A 23,368-nucleotide genomic window follows, 5' to 3' on the forward strand; every position below is an offset into this window, starting at 1 on the left:
AACCTTTGTATTTTACATGACAAGAACTAAGCATAAAATGCAGGATCCTCTTACTCTTCTCTTTCTGTGAGAAGCCTGGCTGTTTGTTGGAAATGACATATTTACTGCCCTGTTGACCATAAATCTCCTAAGGGGCAGGCCAAAACATAGTTACATGCCCAACTAGCTTTTCAATTCTGTGCAGTGATGTATAAACATATAAGTTTATTTAGTGTGAATGTCCTGCAGTGCTCACTGCTCATCCTTAGGCATGGAGGTGCAGTAGTTAGTACTGCTACCTCACAGCAACAAGGTTCGTAGTTTGAATCTTTTGATCAGTTGGGCCATTTCTCTGTAAAGTCTGTATGTTCTCCTGGTACCTGTGTGGGTCCTGTCCAGATACTCCAGCTTACTCCAAGTTTACTGTTGATTCTAAATTGGCCATGGATGTGCGGTCGATTAAGTGCATAGAATAAAGTGCTCTATGGGTAAATGTAGCATATAGTCTAAAGTTGTTGAGTAGTTAGCAAGACTGGAAAAGTGCTATATAATTGCCATTTCATGCATACAGCCCACATTAACATGGATGTTGGAATTGGAATTACTGTTAAAACAAATATCTTGCTGACTTACAATATGGGGAAATTTTATGCAGAGTTACTGTTAGTTTAATTATCTAAAATCTATTCTGATCTATATACCTGCAGAATAGTGCCTTTTTATCATTATAAGCATCTCTGTCTTTCTGCCTTTAAAATAGATCCTCAAAATAGGACTGTATGGGTTACTGTCATCACATAATTTATTCTAATAAACAATTTTCACTTTAAGTTTAGAATACGTTCCATGAATCTGAAAAAGTTTTTTTTTTTTTCTCACAGTCTGCAGCCCTTAATTTTAAGCTTTAAAAATGCTGTTATAATTTTAGTGTTTGAGAAAACTCTCAGGGCGTCACCACAAATCCTAAATATGCTAGAAATATGCTCACAAGTTGTGAGAATCAGATCTATGAGGAGCATTATAATTGTTTAGTACATATTGTTCTGCCCAGTAAAGGCATAAGTAAAAGAAGGGTTCTTTTTATTATTTACCAATTGGAGGTACTGCCTGCAGTGTCTAGTGACTATGAGAGATAGTGTCAGCCTTTTCAACAAAATAAAATGAAATAATGCTTTTGTCTAAGTGTACTACGTGCAGTACTCTCTAGTGGCTATGATAATTTGGGAAATGGCAATTAAGGAATTGGGTGATTTTGTAAAAAGAGACAATATTCGTGTAGGGAGCTTAGAGTGAACGGATGGCACAGCAAATCGCTATTCCCCCACAGTGCTTGAATGTCTGTATGTATGAATCTGTGTCCATTTGTGTGAATGTATGTTTTTATGTGAGTTTGTACTTTAAGTTGAGATACAGTTTTTAAATTGTGGAACTACTTTCAGATGTCTGAACAGTAGTTTTTATTTCTGTTTGCAGTTCAGTGAGGTTTAGTCAACAAAAGGTTGCGCTTATGAACGGGTTGCAGTTGCAGTTGGATGGTGAAAAACTGCATTTTAAATCTCTTTACATTTTCATTAAGAGGGAGAACTCTTTACCCTGGTTAACTTTCTGATTTCTGTGGTGGCAGCAATTAACTATCATTGGACGCCACCATAATGTAGAGTTTAAAGGTTGTTTCATATATGTGAGACACAGATATCTGAAATCTCTGTCAAACAGTAGAGGAAGTAAGAAAATATGTTTTTCAGTGATTCTACAGATTCTTCTACACATCAGCTTTAAGTGGTCTCTTTGAAATGCCTAAAGTCATTTCTTAAACACTGACTCATTTTGTCTAGACACAAAGACAGAGAAGCAGCTAAGAGAGAAAGCATATCTTTTTATGATATGAGAAACTGCAGCCAGAATCCCTCTCTACTCCATCTGCTCGGTTCAGAGAGCTGCCAACTACAGTTCTGCAACACCACACAGACACACATGCACACACATGCACACACGTTCACTTGCTCATTGCATTTCAATCCATAGTAACATACAACAGTTCAACAACAAATGATTAATATGTACGCATCTTTGTTACACTGTGTTTCAATGCAGAGGATTTAATTTTGTTACACGATCATCTGACAAAAATTAAAGGATCTGCTCACAGTCCAAGCACTGTGCAGTCCAAACGCTCAAGTCAGCAGGCTCTGTGCTATAAACAGAGCTGAGTCTGGGCTGCCTTTATAACTCCTGCCTCCTTTAGATGCATCTTTATGGACCATTGTTCACCATATGGGGGACATTAAAGTCAGGGACAGCAGGTAAATCACAGGCCTGAGCCCAGCACACACTCTGACCAGCAGGATGTGGCCACCACCTTGTGTGTCTGTGTAAGTATATCATTTTGTGTGCATGAGAGAGAGAAAGAGAGAGGGTCACTAAGTCACTAATCTTCTTTATATTTTTGTGGATCCTATGTGCTATTTTAATGTTTTGTCTTTTTCTTCTTTTTTAGCTGTCTTATCTTATCTTCGATGGTATTGTGATCTCTTCACTGTTGTGTTGTGTTGTGTGTTGATGCTGCAGTTTTCATTGTACTGCCTCTGTTTGTATAATAATAATAAACTAAATTGAACTTAAGAAGCGTGAACATGTGACTGAAGAGTTTTTCCATCACATGGGTCACAGGTTCAGTATCTTTACCCTACTTAACTAGTTATACTGACACTGGTAGCATTTTATATGGGTAAAATCTAATGAATCTAAATTAGTCTTTAAATGTATTTTAACATCCACCAGGTCACTGGCAACCTGTCAGAATTGGGTTTCGATTTAGCCACATGGTAAATGTGTGAATTTTTAGAAACTATGAGGTTTTACATGTCAAATGAACCCTCATACAATGCTCTGGTTTGCCAAAGACAAGGAAAACTTCATGAACAAGAAAAGCTGAAGTGCACTCAAATACCAAAACAGAACTTTAGGATGGAGAAACTGACAAGGAACAGAGGAGTCAAAAACATTCAAATAGGCGGGCTAAACGCTTGGGAACCATATACAGTATAAAAGATGGATGTCGTTCACTTCCTGTCACCCACTGGTTTCTGAAGTTCCATTTTGAAGCCTTGAGGTGAACTTTTCTACCATCGCCATCCTGGACCAAAAAGAAGAAAAAAAAAAACAGATGTGATGTGGAAAAGCTTGTCTGACTGTGAAACCACACACTCATAGGCTAATGACTTGTGATTGACAACTTATTAGCCAATGAGCATGCAGTTTCACACTCACTGACACAAAACTGCATGTTAATGCTCATACAAAATAGACTTAATTTTTTTGGTCAGTATGATCCAAAATGAGTGACTGAACCCATAAATTCCACAGGAAAGTGTATTTGAAAAACTTGTAGAAGATCAAAAGTCTTTTTGCAACCAGAGCTATTGCCATCTGGTGGCCTCCAGATAGATTACAGGATTTTAGACACTTCCATGTGGCCTTCAAAATAGAACAGAAAAAAGCAAACAAACAGACAAACATACAAACAAATAAACAAAAATGGACAAAAGAAGCACAGAGATATAAATACACAAGATGTAAAGAAGTACACCAGAGCGCAAACTTCTGCTGAGGTAGCTCACTCTCTTGGCAGCATTTAGTTTTAAGAGAATAGCATTGAATTTTATATATATTCATTATGTTGCCTTTCATGTTTATGAACATATTTTAAGAAGTTTGTAGTGCAGTAAAAATCAGGTAAGGGTATAATGACAAATGTTTACTTTGATTACACAAACATTATGTAGAAGTAGGTAATGGATAACAGGTATGGATTTGTAAATAATTGGACATGAAAAACATGAGCTTAATATTTGATATTAATTATTGTATATTTCTAACTAACTCGGCAGCCCTTTCTCTTTTTCTTTACAATACTTTCTTTAAAGATAGAGCACATTTTGGGGTCAGCTTGAAAGAAAGGCAGATTTAAAATGTAAAACTGAGATCAGAGGTCAAATGTGACGTGATATTTGGATGCAAACTATAATGTGATATTTAGAATCCCTATATACCAGTCTCATTTCCTAAATCATGCCAATATGAACAGTTATTATCATCTCTTTGACCTTCAAATCAATCTATTGACCATGAAGGAGAGGTCAGAGATCAAATGTGACATGACAGTTTAAATCTTTGCATGGCATTCTTGTATATGTTGAGAATTCAAACCACACTTGCAAGGATCATAGTTATAAGGCTTTTTGTCATTCCTTGACCGATAAATCATTATGTTGACATTGAAAACCTTGATGTATGTAAACCAAATTATTAACATGACCCGCTCTACACCCATACAAAGCTTTATCAGAATCCATTCAAAACTTTTTGAGCTATCATGTTTACAAACAGAATGACACACACACACAAGTACAAAACCTACCAAAAATACACCTCCTTGGTGGAGGTAACAAGGCACAGGTATAAACAGTGAGGGCAGGGAAAATAATCTCAATGGACAAATAAAGGAAGGAAAACTAACTGAAATGCACCCAGAAAGTGACTAATAAATAAAACAGAAAATGACTAAACAGAGACACGAACAGCACACATGAACAAGGAAATAAAGTCACTAGGAAAAGACAGTGAAAAAAACAATTATAAAAGTAATGAAGAAAATGAACAAAATATCCCCAGAATCAAAACTTATAGATCAAATAGTAGATTTTTTTTTAAAACTTGATAAAATCTTAAAATCAGAGTATATAAATAAGAAAACAATTTAAGAGATTACATTGATTTGATTGATCTCACTAGTACAATTTCTTGGTCATTTTTCTATAATTAATAAATAAATATTTTTTTATTGTATTTTGGCACATTTGTACTTTCATATAACTGTTTTCAATTATTGCTCTTTTTTAAGGTGACAGGTTTACCGTAAAAATGATACAAACACACAGTTTTCTCAGTCTCAGGTCATGTTTTGAAAAATGGAGCTGTTGTACACAACTTCTTTCTTTCCACTCTCCCCTCCCTTCTTCCCTCTCTTCTTTCTCCTCCCCACCTCCCTGTTGCCAGGCTGCTCACCAGCAGGGGAGCCTGTAATCCCAGCAGCACCATTGTGCAGACCGGCAGGTATTTCCCCTGCCGCCCCTGAGCAGCAGACTCAGCTGACTGGCAGCGCTGTGGGAGCAGGAGTAGTTTTACTTTCTGTCCATCAGCCTGGCTCCTCTAGTAACATATAATAATAAAGCACTTTGAGTGCTCATGTAGAGTAGACAAGCACTATAGAAGAACCAGTTTCTTTTTAGCATTTTAAAGACAAAACAATTTTTCACTCTGAACTGCTACCAAGCTTTTTCCAAGATTCATAACCCAAATTTAGAATGTGTGAGACGTGTGTATCGTGTGTGTGAGATGTTTCATTCCTAACCTTCCATCAACCACTTAGTCTCCAGCAGCTTTTCATTCACAGCAGTGGAGGGGTACATTTATTTAATCTTGAGTGCTCTGGCCTAACCAGTGAGTGGTTAATGTCTTGTATTTGTATTTGTGTGTGTGTGTGTGTGCACTGGGGTCCTCTGATGCTGCACCCTTTAGAGAAGAGGTTTCCAAAGTGCGGTTGGGGGGCTCCAGGGGGGCCCTTGAAAAGGTTCCATAGGTCCTGCAAGGGGTTTGCATTCTTTATTTGTGTAACAAAAGCAGTCAGCTTCATTGATCAATTGTTCAAGAGCTTGTATTCATGTTTTTCTCACCTAGAATGTCTTGCCACTGCAACAGTATTTTACTCTTTATAAGAAGTAGCACATCATTGCTGTATGAAAAAGTTCATGAAATTGCAATTTACAAACAACCATTCACACTCACATTAGACCTATGGGCATTTTAGAGTCACCAGTCAACCTAACATGCCTGTCTTTGGACTGTGGGAGGAAGCCAGAGTATCTGATGAGAACCCAGGCGGGCACAAGGAGAACATACAAAATCCATACATAAAGTTCCCACCTGGTCTGGTGGGTTCATACCAGAAACTTTCTCACTGTCACGTTCAGTACTAACCACTACATCAGCACCACTAAAAAATGTTTTGTTTGTGTGTGTGTGTGTGTGTGTGTGTGTGTGTGTGTGTGTGTGTGTGTGTGTGTGTGTGTGTGTGTGTGTGTGTGTGTGTGTGTGTGTGTGATTCAACTGTACTGTTCCTGTTACAGATCAGTTCAGGACTGCTGTGCATTTGTGTAACAATGGCTTAGGCCCCAATCATAATCCTAAATACTGGTTGAAAAAAGTATATTCCCTGTCTGGTTGCAGTTGGTAGGTGAAACTGCTCACAAAGATGTCTTGCGGTTGCTTTGGTTGCTAGCAGATTGTTGTGGTAAACCACAGTTTGCATGGAAGATGTGGACTTGTCTGCAAAGACTCGCTTACTGGGGAATACACATTTTTCTCTAGTGACCTGAACTTGCCAGGGGGTCACTGACTGGTCTCTAGGCCTGTGTGACTGAGGCCTTAACAAGATCCCAACAACAGTTTTTTTCTTCATGAAAAATCTGTCTCGACCTTGTGTCATTGCTGTTTACAGTGTTGTGTGTACTGCATTACAAAGTAATGCATTAATGTGCTAATGGAATGCATTGCTGTACTAAATTCAGTAATCACATTATAGTTACAATTGTGTTACAAAGGTTACAAAAGCACAGCAGGAGGGTGGAAAGAAAAAAAAAATCATCAGACATGCCATTTTTTCCCCCTAAGCACATTACAATCAGCTGACCTCAGTTGAATGCAGGAAGGAGGAAAACTGTGGTCTATTGTGGTAAATGGTAAATGGACTGGTTCTTATATTGTGCTTTTCTACTCTACTTTGAGCACTCAAAGCACTTCTATGACTTTTGAAAAGAAGGAGGAGGTATGGAAATTAGTTTTCATTTTTACTTAATGTGCAAACTGTGTCAAGGACAGAAAAAAATAGCTGCTAACATGGCAGCTCTTACTGTAGTTGTCCTTGTGGATACTTGCAACCACAAAACCAATGAAGAACCCAAGGCGATGTTAAAGCTGAACATGTACTGATCCTAGCCAAGCAGCCAGAGCCTGACCTTCAACAGGTAACAGAGACAGTGATGAGCAGTTGAGCTTGTAGTACTGTAGCCTTCACTTCTATCTTTTTCTACAGTAGAATCACTGTGCTCCTCCTTTTGGGTGATTTTACCATTAACTGGTAATTATGTGACACAAATTGTCACATTACAGAGAAACACAAAATTTATGTAATGAGTAATGTAACAAATTACTTTCTCAGGGAGTAATGACATTATGCCCTGTACAGCTTTTTAGAATTCTCACATAGATTTCTATTATGGTTTCTTTGAGTGCCATGTCCTCTTCTTTTATGATATCTCTGGTGCAACTGTCAACTAGCTACCCATTTATGTCAAGCAGTGCCCATAGCTCATACTCATACTGTGTGTAATGGGCATGTAAACAGAATTTAGTAGCAAAGAAGGGCCAGTTCTTGTAGCAAATATATACAAATATATACTATTTGACTGAGCTACCCTTAGTTACTTAAATGTAACTATTTTGTCTATAGAAGGAACAGGTTAAAAAAAACATAACATCATTGGTCCTTTAATGAGACACTGAAGACATTCTTTATTTGTTTATTAATGTATTCTGTAATACTTCTGGAGACAGGTAAGTTTTTTTTTTTTTTTTTATTGTATATCCCAAACTATTCAGACAGGTTCTCAGCTACAGTAAATGTAGTGAGTATGACTAGAACTCTTTAATCGGTGGCACACTACTGTAGCGGCCTGTTAGAAGTTCTGTCCTGCTGCCTGTGGCCTTTGCAGCCCTGGTGGGGTGCATTTGTCCCCCCTGCACCACTGCCCGGCCAGTTGGCAAGCCTAAGCCAGGAAACTGTCAGTGTCAATTGAGCTGAGTGGAGGAGGTCCTGCTAAAGGAGCCTTGGTAGTTCCAGGGCCCACCTCTGTTTCCAAAGCATGGGAATAAAGAACTCTGCATTCCACAGGACTGAGCTGCCAGCTTTCCCCCCACCCACAGTTCACAGGGAGCCCTGAATGAGATTAACAAAAGCATTCTGTTGGACCCCTCTTGGCTGGCTTCCACGTCAACAGCTCGCAGGGTCAGGGGTCACACTAACTACATTCATTCCCAGCAGACCCCTTGCTCCAAACACAGGCTGCCAGTCGCACAAACTCCCAGCTTTCCCTCTAATCCTCCGAGATATGTCTGATCTTTCCACATGTTTCTGCTCAATTAAAGCAATATCACACCTTGCAAATGGAACAGAGAGAAAGAGGCAAGCAGGAGAGAGGAGAGTGTGGCTGCAAAGATGAACAGAGAAGAGAAAGTGAGAAAAGCAAATGAGTGGAACATGGAGAGTGAAAGAGAGAGAGGACAATGGAATTATTAATCTGCTTGAGTAATGCACTAGCACATGAGTCTGTGCACCTGATGAAACACTGCGGGCAAAAGCTCAATTGATGGTAGACACATGACTGACATGGTAGCAAAGCCAATACAGACATGCAGCACACAGCTCTTACACACACACATGCATCAGTCTTTGGCTGAACTATGAGTTGTGTTCTTGTGTTCTTTGTTTCTTCATTAAAGGTAATGATTATTGCATTAGTTGAATGTTAAAGATGGATCTGATTGGATGGATACATACTACATTGAATTAATATATTATCTATTTTTTTTCTTCTTATCAGCTGTTGTAGAAAATAGTTTATTTTGGTTGGCATGTCCTATACATCCTTCCTAAAAGCTACACCTGTGGGTGCAGATATAACTTCACTTAGAATTATCACCACATCTGTAGGTTTGTGCAGTGCTTACAGACAGTTTAAACTGTCTTTCAACTCATCAGACTTTACTGTTTAGATTGAGTTCCAACATAACAACTTTTCATAATAACAGTCTTTTCTTTGTAATAAAGTGCGCTATAATCTCCTGCATATTTGGTTAAAATGTTGTGTTATAACTCAGTTTGGGGTTATTAGTTCAGCATTTGATTGCTGTGGATAGTGATAAATGAGGCACATTTAAACACAGACAAAGATGTGTTTGAAAGTAACTTGCTGTATGCATTAGCAGCCATTTGGAAATGATGAAGAATAATGCATTATCCTTCACCATTTCCAAATATTTTCTGAAACATTTTTTTCCAAAAGGTTTGTATGACATGTGTATAATACAAATAAAATCAATGGAATTATTTGAAAAGCATTTAAAGCCTGCATTTCATTGGAAAAAAAGTATAAAGACAAAATAGCATAAACTGAGAAATATTTTCTGTTTAAAAGTAGACATCCTATTTAAATTTGATTCAGACAAAACAATTTCAAATTAGCAGGGACAGGCAACAAAAGACTGGAAATGTTACTTGATAAACACCTGGTGAAACATCTCACAACTAATTAGGCTAATTGGCAATAGGTCAATAACATTATTCAGGACAAAAAGAGCATCCCAGACAGGCTGAGGTTTTCAGATGTAAAGATGGGGAGGGGCTCACCACACTGTGGAGACTGCATGAGCAATCAAATCTAAGAACATGCCTTTGTTCACACTGCTCAAGTTCTGAACATCACTGTCAGTGAACACAGATCATTGTTGCATGCTGAAAGGCAAAATAATTTTACCATGCAACAAACAAACAGATTAACATCCAGAAATGCTGTTACCTTTCTGCACATCTGTGAAGGCTAAATTATATTTACACTTTAAATATACATCAGATCTTAATGGTGAAAAAACTCATGGTGGATATCTATACTGATGTGGACTGGGTAATGTGTTAGGAATGAAAGGATGCTGCATAACTTGATGGAAATGAAAATTATCAGCCTACAAAGGGCTAAATTCAATGACACCCCACAAAAAAAAAAAGAAAAAAAAAAAAAAAAAAAAGGTACTCAGTTTGTATGGTCCCCACGTGCATGCCTGAAAATGTTGGGGAATGCTTCTAATGAGATGATGGATGCTCTGCTGGGGACCTAGTCCTTCATGATTAGAGCATCACTGAGCTTTTGGACAGTCTGAGGTGCAACCTGGTGGTGTCAGATGGACCGAAACATAATATTCCAGAGGTGTTCTGTTGGATTTAGGTCCGGGAAGCGTGGGGTCAGTCAGTGGTATCAATTCCTTCATCCTCCAGGAACTGTCTGCATACTCACATGAGGCCAGGCACTGTTGTACACCAGGAGGAACCAAGTGCCCACTGCACCAGCACAGGGTCTGACAATGGGTCCAAGTATTTCGTCCTGATACCTAATGGCAGTCAGGGTGCCGTTACCTAGCCTATAGAGGTCTATGCATCCCTCCATGGATATACTTCCGCAGACCATCACTGACCCACCACCACCAAAATGGTCAAGATGAACAATGTTGCAGGCAGCATAAGGTTCTCCACGGTTTCTCCGGACTATTTCATGTCTGTCACATGTGCTCAGGGTGCTCTCATCTCTGAAAAGCACAGAACACCAGTGGTGGACCTGTCAATTCTGGTAATCTAAGGCAAATGCCAATCAGGCTCCATGGTGCCGGGCAGTTAGCACAGGGCCCACTACAGGATGTTGGACCCTCAGGCCAACTTCAAGTCTGTTTATGATTGTTTGATCAGAGACATTCACACCAGTGGTTTGCTGGAGGTCATCCTGTAGAGCTCTGGCAGTGCTAATCCTGGCAGTGCGCATCCTGAGCAGATCCTGGTCCTGCTGATGGGTTAAGGACCTTCTATAGCTCCGTCCAGTTCTCCTAGAGTAATTGCCTGTCTCCTGGAATCTCTCCCATGCTCCTGAGATTGTGCTTGGAGACACAGCAAACCTTCTGGTAATGGCACATATTGATGTGCCATTTTGGAGGATTTGGACTACATGTGCAAAGTGTTCCTTTAATTTTTTGAGCAGTATACATATATACAGAATTTAAAGCAAGCTATCATGGATGTTACCATCCATACAATTTCTTTTTCAGAGATGATTTTGATTTCAAAAAGCTTGTTTCACAAACAGCTAAACTGGCCTGCCTATAGTCCAAGACACTCATTATGAAAGGAAAAAAATTTAACTGTTAAGAAACTGATATTCTGGAAAAATTTTGACTTAAAAAGAACTGCAGTAATTATTTTTCTCAGTTTAAAAAAAATGTTTATACAATGCTGTTAAAAGAATAAGTTATTCAAAAACTTTGTTGAAATGCATTGCTGGCATAAAATTCAAAATAAGTTCATACTTTCAACTTTCAGAAAAAAAAAATGGTTCAATGTGGGAGCTGTTGTGTAAAAGAGCAACATTCAACAATAAATAACGTTATTGCAACCACTGTCACTAGCATGATGTTTCAAAGACATATAAAGTGTGAATGTTCCCTCCCGACTGACTTTGAAACAGTCTGTCCACCACAGTTAACATCTATTTACTGTGTTTGGTCCACTAGCCCTTCTGAATTTTAACAGAACAGACAGATTATCAACCCTCTACTTACTTCTCTTATTATCTTCATTTCAAATCCATCAAGAAGCTGATAAACCCACTGTGCAATACTTTGTTTGGCAAGACTCTCCTAATGGAGAGTGAGAGTGCCAACAGGGACTAGAAAGAGACCATATTTATCCCATATTGGCTTCTTTTCTTTGGCTCCCTGTTCAATCCAGAATTGAATTTAAAATTCTTCTCCTCATATACAAGGTCTTGAATAATCAGGCCCCATCTTATCTTAAAGACCTCATAATACCATATCACCCCAATAGAGCACTTCGCTTTCAGACTGCTGGCTTACTTGTGGCTCCTAGGGTATGTAAAAGTAGAATGGGAGGAAAAGCCTTCAGCTTTCAGAACCCTCTTCTGTGGAACCAGCTCTAGGCTGCTGATGGTTTCCTATGAGCATTTTTTTTCACTCTTTATGTGTTTATACACTAGTTTGTATTTATTCATTAGTATTATTAATCTCTGGCTCTCTTCCACAGCATGTCTTTTGTCCTGTCTCTCTCCCCTCACCCCCAACCAGCCGAAACAGATGGTTGCCCCCCCAGCCTGGTTTTGCCCAAGGTTTCTTCCTGTTAAAAGGGAGTTTTTCCTTCCCATTGTCTATACCAGGGTCTTTACCTTACAATATAAAGCAGGTGACTGTTATATAAATATAACGATCACCTAAATAAGTGCTATAAAACATAATTAATGTGACTTATTGTGCTATAAAAAATAGTGCTATAAAAAATAATTAATGTGACTTATTGGAGATGAAACAAAATTGTGGGCACAGTCAAGGTGAGACCTAAAATATCAGATGTCGTTATCTAGATAATATGATGAAATAGTTGATCACATAAATTTGGACTTCAGGTCACATATTCTATTGTATTACTTCAAATAAATCAAATGGAAGTGACCATTTAAAACTTTATCTACCCCCTCTAGTGGAAAAACTGTATTGGCATAATGTTTTGTTTCAGCAAATCAACAATAACAGCATTGGCACTTTGGGATAAAGAGGGACCTTTGAAAAAGGATTATGAGTTGTAACTCATGATTTTTATTAAGCTCAGGTAAATAGTTTTCTGCAAATAAAAAAAATGTCTGATCTTCAATTGCCTCCCTTGATTCTCCACCAGGTTCATAAGAAGCAATTTAAACAGCCTTCCAGCAGACTGACTGACCTTTTAGATCTTTGACCTTTCAATATAATATAACATCTTGACTTAGGTCCATTTATTAGCAGCTTATTAACAGTTACTTGACTGGATTAATCTAAACGAGCTCTATTAACAATTGTTATTATTAACTGACAGATATTTAACTGCAGCTGAAGCTGTTATAAATGCCTTATGAAGAATGTTTTGTTCACCATTGTCATTAACATTTTCATTTTTTAATATGCAAATGTTTTTGAGCTCTATTATGTACTTTGTCATTTTCCCATAATAATTTTATCAGTAGATGGATTTTTACATGTTTCGCTTCTGATAAAACAATCAGAATAAAAGCTAAAGTCCAACCAGACATTTCTGCGCGCATTCCAAGCCACAGACTTGGCTCTCAGTGAACACAAAGTCTCTGCCCACGTCACTCTGTATTTCTGCTCACACCTCAAAGGGAGGGATGTTCGCTTTGTCCTGCATCTGAAACCTGTTAGCCCAAACAGCAGCAGTAAACCAAACTAGATCGAGGGGGGGTAAAGATATATAGAAATGAGCATGAGGTTGGTGGGGAGGATGGTTGATGGGGGTTGTTCACAGAGGATCATACATTACCTTTTTTTTTTTTCTCTCATAGTATTTCTTGTCCTTGATCTGCCTGCTTTTCTTTATGCTGTATCCAGAGCCCCGCCCCCTGCAGAGCCTAGAGCCCAGATGACGGGAGGCCTCAGCCAGCTGCAGGCTTCACTGAAGCCCAGTGTAGATGTGGAGGGGGTGGAGGCTTGGAGGGGCAAGGGGGCTTTGCAGGGGTTGTGGTGGATGGAAGTGAGAGAAAGAAGCCAAGAGAAAGGTGGCTGATGACAGCGTGAGAGCTATGTGAGGATATTGCACTCAAAGACACAACATGGGCACCCTGAGAGATTGAGTTTCAAAGCAGGAAAAAGAGCAGAGGATTTCCAGTCCGATCTGCTTCCATAGTTAAGATTGTCCACACAAGGTCAACCCAGCCAAATTTACGCAATCCCTCACTTTATGGCAGCACTGCTACTCCCCATGTCGCGTTCCACTATCACTTTATATGTTCTTTATAAAGGTTCTGTGAATTGTATTAAATTTTGAGCTATGCTTAATTTTCTTAAAAGATTTCTTTGCTTTCCCAGCACAGAAAGGGGAATAAATAACCACAGAAGCAGAACAAGCAAACAATATGTATTGGTCTGAGCCCAGAATTTCACAATGGAGTAATTGTTTGTTTTTCTAATTAAAGGGTGATTGGTAAGAAAGGAAAATGTAATAATGTGTTACTTTGTCTTTAATTGAGGACTGCAATTAATATTTAATTAATATTTTCACTACGGTAACAGTCTACTTTACAAGATATTAAGTAGCATTAGTTCTTTAAATTTGAGAACCAATGCTACCAAACAGCAGGGCTGAATATTCCTTCCTGACTGACTTCCAAACAGTCAGTTTGGAAGTCAGTCAGCTAGCTTTCAATCGACTTAGTAGTTGTTTCATTACTGAAATAACAAAGGATACACAAAAACAGACCTATCTTGCCAGTCTTTCTTCATCCATTCATCCATTTTCCTTCTTCTTATCTAGGGCCAGCTCATGGGGACAGAAGCCTAAGCAAAGAAAGCCAGACCTCCTTCTCCCCAACCACCTCCACTAGCTTATCCAGGCGAATACCGAGGCGTTCCCAGGGCAGCATGTTCTGGGTATGTGCCGGGCCTTCCTCCCAGTAGGACATGACTGGAACACCTCACACAAGAGGTGCGAGGAAGCTTTCTAGTCAGATGCCTGAACCACCTCAACTGGCTCTTTTTGATGTGGAGTAGCGGCTCTACTCTGAACTCCTCCTGAATGGCTGCACTCATCATTATATCTCTAAGGGAGAGGCCAGTCACCCTACGGAGGAAACTCATTTCCGCCGCTTGTATCCGTGATCTCACTCTTTCGGTCACTACCCAAAACTTGCAACTATAGGTGAGGGTAGGGAAGTAGGACGGTAAATTGACACCTTTGCTTTTATGCTCAGCTCTTTTTTCACCACGACAGACCACTTCAGCTTCCACATCACCCCATCCCCAGCCCCAATCCATCTGTCAATCTCCTGCTCCCTTCTCCCCTTACTCATGAACAAGACCCTAAGATACTTAAACTCCCCCACTTGGAGCAGCAACTTGTCCTCTGACGTAGAGTGGGTACTTCACCCCTTTCTGGCTGAGGACCATGGCCTCGGGTTTAGAGGTGCTAATTCTCATACTTGCTGCTTCACACTCAAACTGTTCTAGTGTGAGCTGGAGGCCACCACCCGATGAAGCCAAAGGGACCACATCATCCACAAAATCCAGAGATGAGATTCTTAGTCCACCATGGCGGAAGCCTTCCTAACAGAACACCACTCAGGTTCAGATTAGGCAACCTGTTCTTCCTAATGGCTGGGTACTCTGAACAGGTCCTGATTGTTGTTTGTCTATACTGTAAGTGTAAATAGCAGTCAGGATCCATTCCCTGGCCTAAAGGTGCATTGAAACAACCCTCCTGTTCACTGGTGAAAACTCAGAAGTATAGGCAGCAAGCCAAACAGATATAAGGATACCCACCCTAGCCTGCCAGGTATTGTATGGTATGGTAAGAAGTCAACCTCATGCACTAGATGTGAGGTTGGACAGTCTATGCCCCCTGGTAGGGTCTCTATTCCTCTCCCGGGCAGAGTAAATTGTTCCCTTGGTGTCACTACCATAAGGGTCATTGGAATCTCTCTTTGTCTCGCCCATCACCCATGACCAATTTGACCCTACTACAGGGTAAAAGTCCACGGAGAACATAGCTCCTGGGATCACTGGGACACACAAACCCCTCCACCACAATAAGGAGGTAATTCAGTTTCCCTCCCCAAAACTGAAAACAGTTATTACTGTTAAAGCTTAAGACATTTCCTGGCACCTCACTGAGGATGAATAACTGAGGCAAACCCAAAGTCCTTTTTTGAACTGACCTGGGCATTGTAGGCCCTGTGGGCCACATTTGATCCGTTGTTTATCTCTGACCAGTGTGTGTGAGGTCAAGGGTAAATTAGGATTCAAATGTAAATAAATACACATCATGCAGGTTGTCAAATTTCAGCCACTAAACACTCTTTGATAAACTCCCCATCAGATAATGGCTTACTGTTTTCTTGCAGTTTTTGTGGGAAACCACAATACGACTTTGTTGCTTTTATTTTGAAGGCAACTGCTTTTTTTTTTAAATTTTACATGTACGCATGGACGAGTGAATGCAGGTTCACTGTAAATGTGTTGGGACAGATGTTTCTGAGACTTTGCAAGCCTCGAAAGATGTCAGCTGCTCACATTAAAAAAAAATAAAAATGCAGAATGTAAAATTTTTAACAAGACATCGACTTCTAAGGATGTATTTTATAGAAGTCATAGGTAAAGCCATGTGCTTAATTTGTGGAGAATAGATTGCTGTGTGTTAGGATTAAATTTTGAATCACTATTACAAGACTAAACATGCAGAAAAATACAAGAACTTAACTGATGCAAAAGAGAAACTGACATCTGAAGATTTGCTAGGAGAGCTTCAAAAGCAACAAGGACCAAGCTTTACACATCCAGGATGAAGCAGTCAAGACCAGCTTTATGATTTCCCACAAAATCACAAAAACCAATAAAACATTCTTTGATGGACTGTTTACCAAAGAGAGTTTGGTGGACTCTGCTGTGCTAATGTGCCCTAAGGAAAAAGAAGCATTTGAGAATGTGGCGCTGGAGCTTCACTTTAAAAGCTTCTTGGCTCTGGGCAAGAGCTGTGATGTCAGTGACACAGGTAACTACATACTTTGATAGGTTTGTGCTGAATTGGGAGAAACTGCCAGGTGTTACAACCGGTGGCTATCCAAAATGTTTGACTTTTGAAATAGATATGAGACTGACTAAAGTGACTGAAATTAACCCAGAACTAATAATTGTTTTTTAAATTGTATTATTCACCATGAGATGTTGCATAAATCCATGTTAAAAATGAACCATGTTGATGATGCTGTTGTTGTTGAACTAAAATAATTAATGTCATCAGTGCAAGAGCACTGAATCACAGACAATTTGTTGCATTTTGTATTCACTACAGGCACTTCAACATCTACTCTTACCAGCAGCAGTTTATAAACACATAAAATAAATATTGAGCAGAAATTGGTTTAGATTATTTGTGTGGCCGTTCTCAACAGTCCCCGTTTCTCATGTGGTCCCTTGGGAAAATGAGTTGCTCGTCCCTGCTCTAGAAGGAAGTCTTGCCACTTGGTAACTTTTTTGAAACACCTCTAAACACTTATTCTTTCAGTTAAATTGAAGGATTATCTGTCTTAGCTTTAATTTCAATAGTCACTGTGACATAAAAACTGCATGTAGAGAATCAGCAGTTTGATTTAAAAAAAAAAAAAAGTTTAAAAGTTTGCTGAGGTTTAAAAAGTTTTTTTTTTTTTTCATGTGGAAGTTCTACTTTTACTATGATCTGGGTGCAAGAGCATTAGCAGGAGCAAAGTATTGCACCTAAAATCTATGAAATATAAGATAAAATAAATAATAATAATAATAAAACAGAACAGATTTCATACATTCAACTGCTGGATATTGTGTTTTATGCTGTGGCATACTATTCCAGAGTCTGGGGCAACAACAGACAAAGCTCACTCACCTTTGATTTTAGGTGAGAGGTGGGGACGGACCCAGAAACCCAGGAAGCAAAACATGGAGTTAAGTTGCAATCTGTAATATATTGTGGAGCTGATCCATGAAGACTTCAAAAACAAATGATGCAAATTAAAAATACATTCCCTGTTTCACTGGTAGCCAGAGCAACTGGGCCAAAACAAGAGTGATATGTTGTTTTTTCTTTGTGCCAGCAGTCTTGCAGCTGCCATCTGAAATTGAAATAAGATGGATTTGTATAAAACTATATGCAGGGAGTTACTGTAGTCCAGCTGAGAGTAACTTTTTTTCTCAGTCATTTACAGAAAAACAGTTTTAATTGACCAAATATTACACATTAAGACTGTATATAGGTTTTCTTGTCAGGCTGAGAAGATGTTTAAGTTTAGTAGGACCACACCTTTTGGGAAGAAGTGTCTGTGCATGCCCAGGTTGTTCTATTATTGATATCATAATCAAGTGCTCTCTTGCATGTTTCCTTTGTGCTCTGAAGTGAGTAAATATTGATTAATTTATGGTCATTCCAGTACTTGGTTTGAGCTCTTGCATGTCTAATTTCTAAACTGTAATGCACTTAGGGATTGTCTGAATTCCACTTCAGCTAGTGGAGGTGTGATATGGTCGGTTTATGACATTGTGCTGCTGCCGTCAACAGGGGGCGCCAGGACTCAATATGTGGCTCCTCTCAAACTGAGCCCCAAAAGCCTTTTTTTTCTTCTTCTCTTTTTTTGCAGATTAACATTTGATGTGATCAAAAACGGGTGGTGTATGACAAAACTAGTTGACAAATCAATTTGATAAATCAGATGATATGACATGAACTGAAAGATGTGGACATGTGGAACTCCTCTCATGTGACATTTAGACAGTATTCTCATGTCGACCTAGGTTCATTTAAGGGGAATTTGTTGTGTGTTGGTGTGAGGAGTTACTCAGATCAGATCAGCCAAATTTCACTTTCAAAATGGGAAAAAAGAAAAAAGAACATCACAGAAATCCTCTCTCTAGTGCAAACACTCAGAGAAGCAGCAGCATTACCATAAGGTGCAGCTCCAACATGTGTAACCAAACAGTCAAATCCCAGAGATGGTGTTTTATGATCTGTTTGATAACTTGTGTGAAACAGCACTCCCTGTTCATTTATAAATCCCTGGTAATCCCCGAGAGGTAGTGACAGCTGATTTAGAGACGTGTACTTTCTAGCAGCAAGGTCTATATAGGGCCCAGAGAATCTAAATCACTCTTTAAAGAGACAGGGAGCCTCAACTACAGTCACTGGGGGCCGCGTGTGGTGCTGGGCCACTGGCCGACCAGTGCTGTATTAGCTTCATATACTAAGAGTGGGCCATGTTGTCGTGTTGGCAGTAGCTTCATGGTGTCTCTAAAAAGTTTTCTTGCAGGGAAGGAAAGAAGATAATTCATACATCTAATGGGAGCCATAAATCCACATATTAACTTCACCACACTGCAAAGGAGGGCACAGCCTGGAGAAATAGGAGACAGATGAGGGCAAGGAAGAAAAGAAACATCAATTAAGAGGTAGAGGAAGAAAGAAAGGGGGGAGGGGGTTTTGTGTGTGGTTAACAGAAGACAACAAAATGAGGAGGAAAGATCTCGGTTCACATCGAGACATGATCCAGACAATCAAAAGAAGACGAAGGAGGGGTACCACAAAGGCAGAGAGGGTAGAGGGGATGAAGGGGTGACGGCTGGCTCTGGTGCAGGGGTGAGACAGGAGGCGAGAGGGGCCTGGTGGCAGGGCGCAGGCCTGGGTGGTGCGGCGCTAACAGGCCCCCAGGGACCTGGCGCTGCAGGACCATATGGGGAACAGTGAAAGAGAGAGGAGCAGCGGGAGCCCCGGGCTGACAAGCCACTGCTGCCCCTGCTTCAGCTGTTCCCCTAGAGCCCCGGGGACTTTGGGATTAGAGGCACACAACAAAGACAACAAATACAAGACAACACACACACACACACACACACACACACACACACACACACACACACACACACACACACACACACACACACACACACACACACACAGACAGCATGGACACTAGTGGAAGGAGCCCATCCACTTATAGTACAACAAAGACAGGAATACACAGAGACATAGCTGCATGTACTCTATGAACTTATACACACCCAATGGATGCACTACCAAAATAAAGCTAAAAGCTTAGACATGCAGGAAAATACTGCCAGTAGAAAGTGTCAGGATAAAAATCGGTCCATTTATGGGCTAAATGCTTGGAGCCAGTAAAGGCAACACAATACGCACTAGCAGCAAGTACAGCTATCACAGCACTCACGAAGTACTGCATATTTTGCACATACGCACATGCATAAAGAGTAATAGCATGCTCATTTCATACATTCTGAGCAGGATGCTGCACCAACATACACCAACACTCAAAGGGAATATTGTGCTCTTGGGAATCAGTCTAATCAGAAGTGAAAAAAGAAGCACTGTTCAGACAAACCCCTTTTTTTGGAGGTTTGTAGGAAAAAACACCTACAAACAAACTACTGTACAGTAGGTGCAGGAACACCTACTGTACTTGCAGCAAGTGGGTCTATAAACTGTGACAGCTATGACCAAAAGGCTATTTGGGTAACACTCTTTTTATGTTTTCTTATTGTTTTGTAAAAAGTTAAAAAAATGTATTCTTTTCTATTCTTAATTTAAAATCTTTGTTGTTTCTTCTAAATGAATGAAACTGCAACAAAATGTTAATGGTCTGTCCCATGAACAGAGTTTATTTTATATCTATACATCTATCTATCTATCTATCTCTATCTCTAGATAGATAGATAGATAGATAGATAGATAGATAGATAGATAGATAGATAGCAGTGACGTGCGGTGAGGGTCGTGACTGGTGAGGCACTGACGTCATCACATCAGATTTACAAACATATAGCTTATTCACCATTTGATTGGCAACAGTTGTTTTGTTTAACATTAACATAGTCTGAAGCAAACCTTTTAGCTCCGGTGTTGGTCTTCCTTTAATTATTATCTTCTGCTTCGATTGAAAGTCCAGTTTAGAAAATTCTTTCAGTTGAGTTATGTAATCTTCCATGTTGAACATAAGGCCAAGCAACAGGAAAAACTAACTGGCCTTGCTAAACTGTTTATGGTAGCTTGCCGCCGAGGAGTCGTAGAGTCCCTGGGATCACCAGCGCCCCCTACCATGAGGCACGAGAACTGCGTGCCTCACCTAGTGTCTCTTCGCAGCAGTTTCATGATCGCTCAACACAAGAATGCATTACACACATACAGTTGTTAATGAAAAAAACAAAAAAAAAAACTGTGCATTATATACACCAGCTAAAATATGGAAATTTAGTTCATATAGTAAAAGTGTTAGAACATTTTAATAGCCACATGCAAAGGGAAAGTAATCCGGTCTCACTGCATAGCATGCCAGCACAGTTAGTAGTCATTGGCAATGACTATACTGAGCCGCACCACGGATTGCGCAATCCGTGGTGCGGCTCGCCGGGCTGGTGCCTCACCGTTCGTCTCTTAGTATTTGACCGGCAAATGCGAAAATTCAGCGATTTTGAAAAAACTAATCTAAAAATGGTGTAGTTAAATGGAAAATAACTTTAAAATACAAATCACTGAATGAATATAACCATTTAATTTATTTTTTAATTTTATATTTCCACGATGCCAGGTGAGGCCGTGCCTCACCTGCCTCCCCTGACTGCACGTCACTGATAGATAGATAGATAGATAGATAGATAGATAGATAGATAGATAGATAGATAGATAGATAGATAGATAGATAGATAGATAGATAGATAGATAGATAGATAGATAGATAGATAGATAGATATCCAGAAAGGACTGGAAGGAAGGAATTTGTTATAACATTGTGAAGTTTTGATGGTTGTCATATATCTATCATCATCCAGGAAGTTGGTATACTGGAGCAGCACATTGGACACCTTGAAATGATGCTACAGTGGTATCTAGTGTGTTGAAATGTGACAACAATGGATTCATGTCTCAGTTCAGTTCTTTGGACGAGCGAGTGTATTTGGCAGACATCAGCCAAATGTGTATGGAATTCATTTAACCTTAGGTAAAAAAAAAAAAAAAAAAAAAAAAGTGACTCAAAAGTGCTCTTTAATTGGATGCCTCAAATTTTCACAGTATAGACCTTTCAACGCTTGTGGACAGTGTATCAATATTATTTTTGTTTTCTGCTCTTGTGTGATTGGACATTGTCTCTCTCAGCCACTATTAAGCAAAACTGCCCATTAGGGGGGTTGGTTTTGTGTAACCTTAACCCCAGTAGGCCATGAACTCAAGTTCACTCCCCCAATCCTGGCATATTAGCTGATTTCAGTTCCAGGCCACAACAGCTTGTGTCTCGGCCGATACCTTTCTACATCCTATTCCATTTGTTATCTCTTATGGGGTGTGCCATTTAAGCCACTTTAGCCTGCCCACAGTACCTGTGCTCTGCAACCCACTTTGCAACCTTCCTCTATTCCAACTCCTCCTCTTTATGCTGTATCTGACTTAATAAGTGTCATATCTGTTCACTGATGCCTTGTCTGTTTTGTGTTGGGGTCTTGTTGCCTCCAACTACTTATGTCTGCGTGTGGAAATGTGCTGCCCCAGCTGTATGTGTTCAACTTATGTGAGTGCAGGCACATAAAGTTGTGCTTAAAGTCTGAGAAAAGAGCAATGTGAGCAAATTTACATTATCTGATAAAAATGTCAGCCTACTTTTAACTACAGTTTTTGTGCCTAAATTAGGTCAATTATTTTCTTTTTATATTCCTATTAATAGTTAATGGAAGATTTCAATTCAGGAATTTCACAGACATAATACACTGAGTGACATTCCAGCATCAGTTCCCTTTTTCTAAAAAGAATCCATGTATAATGCTTCACAAATTTATTAGACCACCACCCCATATAAGGTTTATGCCACAGCTGCCGTAAGTTAACAGTACTGGTAATTACCAGAATATTTTTTTATGTTTCTGCAGTAGTTATTTACCAGTATGTGCAAGCTCTTTAATCAAAATGATATTTTTAATGCTAAAATATAATTCTTGTTGTTATCCAGTTTTCAAATATATTCCTTTACAAAAATGCAGTAAATATAGTAAAGCACATTAATATTTTTTTTAATATTCCAAATTACACAATTATATAATAATTTATTTGCATTCATGCATTTGGCACTATATAAATAAAATTGAATAAGAAGAAGAATTCCTGAATATAAAATGTAATTTTAGTGGTTGATTACTGCTTGATTCATTTCTGACTTCTCAGAGAAGTCAAGCGTGCTGCCCAAATTTTGGTTTAAAATTTCAGTTTAGTTTGATGAATTCAGTAATTTTTACTTTTAAACAAGTTTTTGACAGATTTCTAAAATATTTGAGTTTGACACGTGGTCTAATATGACAGTAAATAAATTGTTAAGGACTGTATCTGAATTCTGTGTATAGAACCTGTGGCTTACAACAACCACTGAAGGGAGGAATTTTTAAACCACTGCCTGTGGTCCTGCCAAGTCCCCATCAAACCTACAAATCAAACTTTGAACTTAATCTACTCTATCCTAATACTCTATACTGTGATAGAACTGGTGAAAGTTACCTGCCTCGATCAAATAACAAAGTGGAGAAGTGTGTGTGTGGTGGGGCTAAATCGGAAGCTTCACACCGCTGCTAAATCTACCCCATGGCAGCAAGTACCTGCTGCCTGCTATCTCTGTCCCTCTTGTAGCCCGAGGCCATGAAAGCAGCCTTGGCTAACATTAGGCTGTATTTCCTAAGGCTCAGTGAAACAGAATACCACCTGTCCTCCTTTAATAACACAAAAAAGTAGCTTTTCCCTTCTCTCTGCCTTCCATCTACACAAAGAAAGTGAGGTGCTGCCTCTTTTAAAGCGTACATTGAGGTTCGGCTGACGGGCAAACCCTGGTCCAGGCGCAGGGGGAAGGGGAGGGAGGGGGGGGGGGGGGGGGGGGGGGGGGGGGGGGGGGGG

This window comes from Archocentrus centrarchus, unplaced genomic scaffold (assembly GCF_007364275.1).
Source record: "Archocentrus centrarchus isolate MPI-CPG fArcCen1 unplaced genomic scaffold, fArcCen1 scaffold_27_ctg1, whole genome shotgun sequence".
Classification (NCBI taxonomy): Eukaryota; Metazoa; Chordata; class Actinopteri; order Cichliformes; family Cichlidae; genus Archocentrus; species Archocentrus centrarchus.